This window comes from Amborella trichopoda, chromosome 12 (assembly GCF_054954075.1).
Source record: "Amborella trichopoda isolate Santa Cruz 75 chromosome 12, AtrichopodaSantaCruz75HAP2 v2.0, whole genome shotgun sequence".
NCBI lineage: Eukaryota > Viridiplantae > Streptophyta > Magnoliopsida > Amborellales > Amborellaceae > Amborella > Amborella trichopoda.
The window spans coordinates 9,608,037-9,621,108 of NC_142347.1; positions in this window are offsets into that span (position 1 = coordinate 9,608,037).

Consider the following 13,072-nt stretch of genomic DNA (forward strand, 5'->3'; position numbering starts at 1 on the left):
TATTTCAAGCTTGATGATGCCATTTCAGAAGATAGGCATCAGACATTCGAAACTGCAATATGAATAACGACGCTTATCTTTGACGATATTGTCGAGCCGTACATGCCAGATCGTGTTTGCCGGCAATTTGGAGCTAAACACGACATTCTAAGAAATCCCACATCTGTTGGTAAGAGATTTAGCAGACATGTTGGGCAGCGAGATTAGCGAAATGTCAATTCAGATAAAATCCATAATTATTTGTCTCGTCATGATCACATGATAGCAGACATTGAAATCGATATTGCCAATGGGTTGCCCTCAGAGGAGTACAAAGTCTGGTACAACCAAGTGTCCTATCCTATAATACATAATGTCTTTAATCCACCAAAAGACATATTGCAACCTTAGAACCAAGAAGAAGAAGAGGTGGTTCTTGAACATGAACCACAGTATATAATGAGACCTCGAGGATATGAGGATCAGTTGGTATCTTTATATTAACCGATAACTTGTTTTCGTTTTGTACTTGCTTATCAATTGTTATGTTTATATTAACCTACAAATTGTTTTTGCAGGTTAGTGCAGATCAGGCTAGTACAACCATGTTAGCAGAGGCACTTACACTTAGACAAAAGTGGTTTCTTGAAGTTTATAATCACGTTAACAACGCGTTTGAAATGCTGTCTAAGTTTGTGCCTGTCGACATAGTTGATATTGAAGCCAGGATGGAAATTTTACGTCAAGTTAATAATGAAGTTGTATAAGAAGAGGGCGGACAAGATGTAATGGGTGACAGTAGACAGCCTTCAGAAGACTTAGCTCCATCCACACAACCTACAGTTGAAGAGCTCAGAAGACATAACACACGAAAGAAGCAGTATTAGGCGAAGGGAAAGCGACTAGTGTAAATGTCTTATTTGGCAATGTAATGGCCATTGAATACATTTGTAATGTATTGAATACATTTGTAATGTTATGAAAGGATAATGTATTGGTCATTAAATGTAATGGTCATTGAATACATTTGTAATGTATTGAATACATTTGGTAATCCATTTTGGACTGTTTCATGATTCCTTGAGATCATGTTCATAAGTAATTGAAGGAGTTTGCACCAGCATTGCTAAATATACTTCAAAATTTCATTCCAAGGTGACTTTCATACTTGTGCTGAAATTAATTTATGTAGTTCATTATTAGGGTGCCCCAACTAGAGCCAAGACATTGATAGGTTTTGACATTTTAGCATTCTACATATGTTGCGAACAATCTAAAGCAACAAATTTATAAACTAAATGTGACGAAAACAACATTAAGAAGCCCATGAGCAGCTTCTACCCTATGCACATGACTGAAAATGACCAACTCAATTAACATATTGAATGCAACCAATAAGTACATGGCGTAGTAACCACAAGAACAAAAAACTTTAAACTGGATCCAACTCAAATGATAAAAGTAGGAGCCGAATTACGATACAATCATGTATGATTCAAAAAAAATCATGGAAAGAATGAAATCATAAACATTTCAGTTGTTAACAACTGAAATTGAACATTTTCAGTTGTTCAACAACCGAAATGGTCTCTTCCCTAGATTTTCGCATAGACCATTCCATTTCGATTGTGCAACAACCGAAATGGTCTCTGTGAACATCCAAGGACCTTCTGTTGTTCGCAAAGACCATTTCGATTGTTCAACAACAGAAATTATGCCAGTTTCGATTGTTTAACAACCAAATTATTGATTGCAAATTCCAAAGTCCCTGAATTTTCACAGTCAACAATTTGGTTGTCGAACAACTGAAATTAGAAGAATTTCGGTTGTTGAACAACCAAAATTGGAAGAACATTTTCGATTGTTGAACAACCGAAATCATAATTTCGGTTGTAATTTCCTTTAACGTACCAATATTGTACATTGAATGAATTGCGTTATGGTTGCCATTAAAACTTGATTTCTTCTTCCATTGCTTGTTGTAAATCTTATAATACAATAATTTGTCATTAAATCATACTTTTGTTTCAATGCTCTTTTCATTGATTTCTACTTCCATTGCTTGAAACTACATTACCTTGTCATCGATTTCCATAGTTTTAAACATTATATTACTGGGATTTCCTTCTTATTAAAGGTCGAATACTACCTTATGTTTCCATGCTCTACAATGTGTAGTGCATATTGAATCTCTTATTTCTACATCTTGATTTCTATAGACTTTCTTTGCCCGAATTTTTTCAGCATATTACTAACTTTTATATATCAGATTCAAATCAACACCTAAATCACTCAATTCACACTAACAACAACTACAATACAAGATTGACGGCACCTAAATCACTCATTTCATTAATTCATCGAATTATTAATTCCATACAAAAACACAAGATTGACAATAAATAATTCACTTTATCGGTTTTCTGCATGTCCTCCTATAATGACTTGGGAAGGCGTATCATCCTTGGTGGCAACACTGTCCGGTTAAACATACTTATCAACTCAATATCATTCGGGACAGACCCAAAGGGAGTTTTACATGCCCTTTTAAATGTTTCCACTGTGAAATACTGAAGGCAATATGCAATGGGATCCAAATGCATATGGTTAATAGTCGCAATCGCTTGAGTACATGGTATGCCACGAAGTTACCATTTTCTACAACTACATGTCCAATGAGTTAAATCAACATCATACTTCTTCCCAAGATAGTGGATCTCAGATTGTGTATCCATGGCGGATATAACTGTGTGTAAAAATCTAGCTTTCATCTTTCGCAAGTCCAGTAATTCTTGGGCTTTTGATACTAACATGCCGCTTCAACTATTACTTAACTCTCTCTTCTCTTCAAACCTGATCATCAACTATACCCTTATTTCTTCACACATTATAAGGATCAGCTTCTCTCGAGCCGCCATTATCCAAGCATTGCATAACTCAGCTATGTTAGAGGTAAGATGATTGTATATTGTCATTGGAAAATAGGTATCTACCCAATATTTGGGAGGGATATACTTAATCCACTCATATGCTTCTGATTCGTCACACTATATGTCAAATATAATTTTTTCAAACCCACTAATGGTCGCTTTACGCGTAGCCTTCCAAAACAACATCAACAATACTTCGGTATTTGTTGACTTCTTCATAAAGCCTTTGAAGTTCTCTCTCATATGTCACATGCAGAATGCTGGAAAATACGTGAGAAGTCATTTTTTTATTGCTTTTGACAAGCTTTTTTGTCGATCTGATATAATTGTTAAGACAGACATATTAGAAAACTCATATAATAGCTCACTCAGTATATTTAAGAGCCAATACCAACTCTGGTAGTTCTCTTTCTCAACCACTGCAAATACCAATGGAAAGAGCCCATTATTTGCATCTATAGAAATGATGCACAATAATATGCCTTGATACTTTCCTTTTAAGAATGTCCCATCAATACCAATTAGTGGCTTGCATCCATTAGCAAAACCCATGATGCATGAACGATAAGCAATGAATAATCGTTTGAACCTGCATTCATCTGTGTCGATGCGAACTTTGGTTCTTGGGTTGGTTCTTCAGAGCTTCTCCACATACAAGGGGAGGTCATGGTATTGTTGTTCATGCGATCCATCTGTCATCTCTCTAGGAACCTCTTTCCTCGCCAAGCTTGCATGTAGGAAAACCTGACACCGTGATCGCGTTGGACATCATTTACAATATCTTTAACTTTAATTTTTAGTTGATCACTAAGGTGGGCTTTAATTTTTTTTGCCACTCAATCACTATGAGCTAGTGGCTGATGGACCTTCCCCATTAGACCATTGCATGTGTGCTCCTTAACCATAGATTTCACTTTGAAGTATGCCGTATTGCCAACTCGTAAGTACCACACTTGCCATGTGCATCTCTCTGCCTTACAACTCGCCCACACCCGTCCCAATTCACTTTTGTCAAACTTCAGAACAAAATTATTGTGGATTGCAAAATTCACAAGATGACGTCGGCATTCATTGACACTTTCAAAATATTGTCCTATATTCAATTGAACCTCGTTACCGACTCCTCTACATGGGCTCTTTAGTGGTTCAATATGCTCCACATAACGCTCTGGTACAAGCTCAAGGTTAGGTGCTACTGCAATGTTTTGATCTTGATCAAGTAAAGTGTTACACCGAATGTTGACAAAAGATAAAGTGTAAGATGAAGCAACAATTTCTATAAATAAAAGAGTGAAATACAACAAATTACAGATGAAAAAGTAAATTGTAGATATACTTTTTTCTTGAAGATGAACCATCACCAATAGATTCCCGTTCTGGCTCCATTGTCAAGGCAATATATACAATAACTTTCGAAGATTCCCCTCCCAACATAAAAAATACATCTACACCATCACTTACATCAATCAAATCAAGCCCGCTAAAAAGACTTGTGTTGTGGTACATAATAGCTAATTTGTTTAAATCATACATTGTTAAATTACTAAAATGACTTTTTAGTTCCACCAAAGAAATATTTCCATTATACTTTGTAACATTCAATTTTTCCCCTTTGTAAAATATACATTCGTCATCTGCATTTGTCTCAAATGACCCCCCATATCGGAATACCAGTTGCACTCCCTCAATAACCATTGTCAATGTTACTATATTAAATGAATAGCAAAATTTGTGTTACAATAAATTGATACAATAAAGAATACAAAAACTTTGGATATTTCTAACTACTTTAGGGTTCATAAAATGCGAGTATTACATAACAAATTTAAATAATGTACTACTATAAAAAAGATAAATAATCAATAAACAACAAAAATAACAAATACTCAAACAAACACCAAATAAATAACAAATATTAATACAAACGAACAAGTTGAACAATATTTAACCAAAACAATAAATACAATGTATCATCATAATACGAACAGTAAATATTTATACAAACAACAAATAACTATACAAAGAAACAACTTCAACAATATTTTAATAAATATTATTTATTAATCAACAATACATAAAAATTACAAATATAAAAATAAAATATTCTATTAATTGTGAAAAAATTAACAAAAAATAATCAACAATATAAGATAAGAGTCAAAACGGTACGAATCACGACCGTGAGCCAATCTCATAGGATACTGTATTGGGGGAAATTAAAAAAAGTATGATCCATGTATGATATTGTATTTGGCTTGTTTTCCCCCAACTTTATATAATAAATAAATAAAAATGTTACACTAAAACGTGGAAAATATTGACGCACATATTTTCGGTTAATCAAAAACCGAAATCGACAAAATTTCATATGTTCAAAAACTGAAATCAAATTTTCGGTTTTTGAATAACCGAAAAAATTAATTTCGGTTGTCGAACAACCGAAACCATAGCGGGAGAGCAACTCCCGTTTTCCGGTGCTGCAAAACCAAAAATCCACTGTTTCGGTTGTTCAACAACCGAAATTAGGCTTTCGGTTTATAATACCCGAAAACTCTAATTTTGGTTGTTGAAAAACCGAAACTAGAGCGGGAAGGTTAAATAAGCTATTCCTGTTTTCGGTTGTTGAACAATCGAAATGTTTTTGAATTCGGATGTTCAACACCCAAAAAAGGGTAAAGACGTTTTTTTTTTAAAAATTTCTTTGTGAAAGGGAAAAAACAAACATCTTGGTAATAACGGAAACTAAAAGGTGGATCCGTAATAACTCATATTATAACGGATATTAGCGTAATTTTCTCTTGAATTTACTACACCCATTTAATTTGATCCTTTTTCCATTTATCATGCTTTGCTTATGCCCTAAACTCCCTTTTAATTCTTCCTCTATTAAGGATCCATTCTTTGTGAGCTAGAGTTACGGGGATCTCAAAACACAACAATGCCGTTTGGATATCTAGAAATACATTTCCAAAAATATGTTTTAGTGGAGATGACATGTATCTGGTGTTTGAATCGAACATTTGGGACTGAAAAGTACTTTGGCCAGTAATTATTTTCTTCATTTCAAGCAAAAAAAAAAGAAATATGTATCATTGTCTTTACTTTTGCAATTCCACAAAAAAACACCCCCACAAATTAGAGAGAGAAACTATATCAAATTTTATGTTTTAGAGAGAAAATATTTTAAAATTTTAACAAGAGACTATTTCTAATTTTAGAGAGAAACTATCAAGATTTTTTAGAGAGAGCAATTATCTCAAAGTTTTTATAGAGAGAAACTGTTTCAATTACAAGTTTTAGAGAAAGAAAATATCTTAAAATTTTAAAGAGATAAACTATATCAAATTTGAGAGAGAAACTAGCTCCAAAATTTTAGAGAGAGAAACTATATTAAATTTTAAGTTTTAGAGAGAGAAAGTACTTGAAAATTTGTAGAGAGAGAAACTATCTCAAATTTTCCTAAAATTTTTAGAGAGTTAAATTTTATCAAATTTTAAGTTTTATAAAGAGAAAGTACCTGAAAATTATATAGAGAGAAACTATCTGAAATTTAAAGTTTATAATGAGAAGTACCTGAAAATTTTTAGATTAAGAAACTATCTCACATTTTAAGTTTTAGAGAGAAAAGGTATATTAAAATTAAAGTTTTAGAGAGAGAAACTATCCTATATTTTAAATTTTAGAGAGACAAATACCTAAATTTTTTAAGAGACAAACCATCTCAAAACTTTAAGAGAGACTATCTCAACATTTTTAAATAGAGAAACTATCTCAAAATTTTTAAAGAGAGAAACTATCTCAAATTTTTTAAAGGGATAACCTATTTCAAATTTCAAGTTTTAAAGAGAGAATAGGACTCAAATTTTTTTTGGGAGAGAAACAATCTAAAATTTTTTAGAGAGAAGAACCATCTCAAATTTTAAATTTTAGAGAGAGAAACTATTTCAAGAAATTTAGAGAGAAAAACTATCTCAAATTTTAAATTTTAGAAAAAGAAAGTACTTGAAAATATTTAGAGAGAGAAATTCTTGCAAAAATTTTAAAAGAAAAACTATCTTAAATTTTAAGTCTTAGAGAGAGAAACTACTTCAAAGTTTTTAGAGAGAAACTATCTCAAAATATTTAGAGAGAGAAATTATCTCAAATTTTAAGTTTTAGAGAGAAAAGTACTGAAAATTTTTTAAAGAGAGAAAATATCTCAAAATTTTTAGAGCGAGAAACTCTATCAAATTTTAAGTTTTTGAGAGAGAAAGTTTCTTAAAATTTAGAGAGAAAAACTATATCAAAAATTTGAGAGATAAACTATCTCAAATTTTAAGGTTTAAAGAGTGCGAGTACCTAAAAATTTGTAGAGAGAGAAAATATCTCAAAAATTCTAGATAGAGAAACTATCTCAAATTTTAAGTTTTAGAGAGTGAAAGTATTTGAAATTTTTTAGAGAGAGAAACTATATCAAATTTTAAGTTTTATAAAGAGAAAATATCTTAAAGTTTTGGAGAGAAAAACTACCTAAAATAGAGAGAAACTATCTCAAAAATTTTAGAGAGAGAAACTATCTCATATTTTAAGTTTTAGAGAGAAAAGTATCTTAATACATTAGAGAGACATACTATATCAAATTTTAGAAAAAGAAAGTACTTAAAATGTTTAGAGATAGAAACTATCTCAAAAATTTTAGAAAGAGAAACCATCTCAAATTTTAAGTTTAGGGAGATAAAATATCATAAAATTTTAGAGAGAGAAACTATAACAAATTTTAGAGAGTGAAACTATTCAAATTTTAGAGAGAGAAACTACTTGAAATTTTTTAGCGAGAAATTCTCTCGAAATTTTTAGAGAGAGAGAAACTATGTCAAATTTAATAAAAAATAACATCATAATAAATAATACAATAAAAATATTTAACAAAAAATTTTTTAAAAAAAGAAAAAAAAGAAAATGTCATGCATCCACATACCATTCAATCAGCCCTAATGTATTTTTATAAAAAATACTTTTCTCGAAATATATTTCAAAGGAAATTGATTTCTCGAGGTAATCTTTTTACATGGATCCAAATGATCCCTACAACAAGAGACGACTTCTTGGAGTTAGAAAGTATCCGCAAAGCCAGTAAAAAGAGTAGGACTAGCAAAGGGCTGAACGGCCCAGCCAGACTTACGCTCTTTTTTTCTTCTTCGTTTGTTGTTGCCCAGCCCTCACAAGGCCACAACCATGCCTGGGCCAGCCCTATGGGGACATAGGCTGCAATAGGGCCAAGGCTGGCCTGGCCTGGCCCAAGCCCGTACCGTTGCCACCCTTAAAAGAGAGATATAGTTCGTTGGAAGAGAAGCCTTAGTAGTTGCGAACTCAAGCACTATCGGGACGTTTGGATACTTGGAAATATATTTCCAGAAACGTTTGAGATGGACACATTTATGACGTTTGGATCGAAATTTTGGGATTGAAAAATATTTCTGCCAGTAATTGTTTTCCTCATTTCTGTCAATAATTGTTTTCCTCATTTCCTCATTTATGCCAGTAATTGTTTTACCATTTGAAATTGATTTCTTGCCAGATTTCCCCATTACGGAGACGTCCACTTTACAAAATGCAATTAATTCCATAAAAACACCCCTATGAATTAGAGAGAGAAACTATAAAATTTTTTTCAAAATTTTAGAGGGAGAAACTATATCAAATTTTAAAGTTTAGAGACAAAAAATATTTTAAAATTTTAGAGAGAAACTATATCAAATTTTAGAGAGAGAAACTATTTGAAAATTTTTAGAGAGAAATTATCTCAAAATTTTTAGAAAGAGAAACTATCTCAAATTTAACAAAAAAAATGACATTATAATGAATAATACACTAAAAAATATTTAACAAAAAAAAGAAAAAAAAAACATGCAAATGTTATGCATCCTTGAACTATCCAAATAGCCGAAATCTATTATGGCCTGTATTTCTTCCTATTCCTAAATATTTAATTTTGTTTTATGTTTGGTGTTTCTTGTTGTTACGTTTTCTTTTTAGCTCTCCTATACTCTTGGGCGTTGTTTTCATGCAAGATTTGGATTTGGGTTAACTGTATATGAGTTAATTTGAACTTATTTCTTTGATTGCCTATAAAATCTACAAATCAGAGAGGCTTAGGATCATTCCTCGCTTATTTGTTTGAATTATTTGCAATAATCGAGTATTTCCTAGTTTGAATTATATTATGTTAGGATGCTTTGTTTCCTATGTTAAAAATAAATCATAATTTAATCAAAGTCATATACTAGGTGATATGAAATGTTGGATTTAAGATTTGGGGTTTTTGATTTGTATGCCCTATTTGGGTCACCATATGAGAAATGTGACTTCGTTTAAAGAGAGAGGTAGGGCTTCCTCTACATTAGTGCCAAGGCCTTCCTTAGAGAGAGGAGTGATTCCTACGAAGAGAAATGTCACGGATGTGCCTGTTGTAGATTGAGAGGCCGATTTCATATAGATAAGCGGTTCCATGAAGATTTTGGGTGGTTTTCCCTTTAGTGAGAGAAAATCTCGGTTGCTCTTAAAGATATCTTTTTGGACAACAATTTAGCTATGGAATAGAGATGTGTCTCTTCTTGGACATTAGTTTAGCTGTGGATTAGAAATGAGAGATTGGGGGTGGAGACAGTCGAGAGAGCAGGTCTAAAAGGGTTTGCTCGATTGTGTTTTGTCGAGGGTTAGAGAGGTAACTCTCTGTCTCAAAATCTTTGATGTAACTTTCATTAATATAATGGATTTTAGTTTGTTGTACCCGTGGATGTAGCCCTTTTGGGGTGAATCATGTAAATCTTTGTGTTCTTGTAGTGTATATGGTTCATACTGTATTTCTCATATTATGACTTGTGCTCTCTTCTATTTTGTTTCTAGTTGGATAAGTACACGATCTTGTGGGATCTAATTTTATGATTCTTATTTACGCATATAAGAGGGTTCTTAAATCTTAACAAGTGGTATCAGAGTGCATGGTTCAGTACAAGGCTAGTATTTGTGTATTCAGCTTAAAAAAAACACATGACAAAATATGCAATTGTTTTATTTGAGGTGGAGAAATATTATGGCAAGCACAATCTTTCCGGTAAGAATGGTGAAAGAATTTATTTGGCAAAAGATGATGAATTCATAAAGCTGTCCATTGGCATGGTGAGCAGGTAATTTGATATCAAGATGAAAATTGTTGGATATGTTGATTATCCAAAATCACCCACATAAAGAATTTTCATATTATGTGGGATTGGGATTGATATTGATTAGATTTTTAAATGACATAGAAAATCCAAAAGGATTAGGATTGTGTGACATATTTCTTAGTTCTTGAGATATATGTAATATCTATAAAAAGTTTCCTACTTAGTTTGGACTCATGAGTTCATATATATGGGATCAAAGATGAAAGAATAAGTGTGACCTATTTAGGTCCCCATATTGGAAATGTGGCTTCCTCTACAAAGAGAGGCATAATCTTTTCTGCATCAGAGGCAAGGCCTCCCCTTAGAGAGAAGAGAGCTTCATATGGAGAGAACAACATGATGTGCCTCTTACAGATTGAGAGGTTGGTTTCTTGTATAGAAGTTGTTCCAATGAAAATTTTTGGCGGTTTCCCCTATTAGAGGGAAAAAAGTCTCGATTTCTCTCAGGGTCTTTTTCAAAAAACAATTTAGCCATGGAATGGAGATGAGTCTTTTTTTGGACAGTGGTTTAACTGTAGAATAAAGATGAGAGATCGGTGGGATCGTGGCAATCGGGGAGAACGGTTCTAAAAAGGTTTACTCGACTGCATTTGTCGACGGCTAGAGAAGTAACTTTATGTTTTAAAATCATTGATGTAATTTTCACTGGTATAGTAGATTTCAGTTTGCTGTGCTCGTAGATATAGCCCTCTTGGGGTGAACTATGTAAATCTTTGTGTTCATGCAGTGTATGTGTTTCATGCTTTATTTCTTGTATTATGACTCGTGGTCTCTTTTATTTTGTTTCTAACCTGATAAGTACACGATCTTGGTGGGATCCAACTTTTGAGATTCTTGTTTTCGCATCTAATAAGGTTATTAAATCCTAACATCCACAAAATTAATGCAATTTTTTAGATAGATGGGGTATCCATAGTTAAAAATTTGGACTATTTCTCTTTCTCTCTCTATCTCACTCTCTCGTAAATCTTAGATTTATTTATTTGAACATAGTTTTTTTTAATGTATTACTAGATTAATGATCCATTCATCTCGCTCTTAATTAAATAGCCCTAGTCTCCTCTATGCTCATTATCTCTCACAACTTAATGGCCCAAGTCTTTTCTTTGTTCAACTCATCACATGAGTTGTACATCAATTAAAATTCTGACATGTTTTAAGAATTTCATATGAATTTGCTCAAAGCTATAAAAAATGATAAAATAAAAAGGCAATATAGAAGGTTTTTTTATGATTCAAGGATCCCTTTCTATCATTCTTTAAGCAATTCGTGATGGTTTCTATTTGTTTTATTTGCGAATAAGCCCATGATTCTATCTTAAGGTCATAGTAACGCTTTTCCTATGAGTAATATGTGGATGAAAATATGGGTTTAGAAGGCCATTTTTTTTTTTTGGGTTAATTAAAAGCAAGATGGTCATTTTGATTGAGGACACAATACAATGTAATGGAAAATGCTGGAAAAGTTAAGGCTCGTTTGGCTCCATGTGTTAATAAACCTGAATCAAAACCTTATTATATCAAACTTTGATTATGTTAAAACCTTGGTTTGGATGGCTTTGAATGATACTCAAGATATGCAAATCTCATATTTGGACCATCTTTTTTTTCTTTTTTTTTATAACTTGATTTGCTTTTAGAGGTCATTTGGTGCACGTGAAAGTTTGACATGAAAATATTTATATAAAAAATATTCAGATATGCAAACAATTCATAGGAAAATAATACTTAAGCATGTTTTTTCCATGTTTGGCAAACACAATTGGATACAGCCAGAGAGAGAGAGATAGAGCATATCAAACTTGAAATTTGGAGAGAGTTCTCTCTTTAATATATGATATAATTTCCCTCTCCAAAATTTTTGACATAGTTTCTCTCTCTAAAAAGTTTTAGGTAGTTTCTCGCCCTAAAATTTGATAGGGTTTCTCTCATTAAAATTTTAAGATACTTTCCCTCTCTAAAATTTAAAATTTAAAATTTGAGATAGTTTTTCTCTCTATCAAGTTTTAGGTAATTTCAGTCTCTAAATTTTGATATAGTTTCACTTTCTAAAATTATAAGATACTTTCTCTATCTAAAACTTGAAATTTGATATAGTTTATCTCTAAAATTTTTGAGATAGTTATCTCTCTAAAAAATTCTAGGTTATTTCCCTATCTAAATTTTGAAATAGTTTCCCTCTCGAAAACTTAAAATTTGATATAGTTTCTCTTTTTAAAAATTTTGAGATAGTTTATCTCAAAATTTTTTTAGGTAATTTCTCTCTCAAAATTTTTATGATACTCTATCTCTAACACTTAAAATTTGAGATTCTAAAATTTTTGAGATAGTTTCTCCATCTAAAAATTAAAGTAATTTATTTTTCTAAATTTTGAGATAATCTTTCTCTAAATTTTTTTAGATAGTTTCTCTATAAAAAATTTGATAGAGTTTTTCTCTAAAAAATTTTAAGATACTTTCCGTCTCTAAAACTTGAAATTTTTAGATAGTTTCTCTCTTAAATTTTTTCTAGTTTCTCTTTTTAAAATTTGATATAATTTCTCTCTCCAAAATTTTAAGATACTTTATCTATCCAAAACATAAAATTTGAGATAATTTCTATTTCTAAATTTTTTTTGAGATAATTTCTTTCTTTAAAGATTTTTAGGTAATTCCCAAAATTTTGCATATAAAATCATCTTAGTCTTCTACTCGAGGGAATATGTCTATAACATGCTCATGCGTGAGTATTGTAAACACGCCCCTCCAAAAGTACTTGTGGCTCCGAGTTTTATCACTAAAGCACACGGTTAGCATGCGGGCCAAGCCCGAACACATAAAATTGTGACACCTCTTAAAAATCTATGGCTGCGATGGATTTCTGAACTTAATTGTTAAGGACATGTAATTTCTAACATAGAGATCATGAATGTGAAAAAATAAATACATTTTATAAAACTAAAAATAATAATTATATTA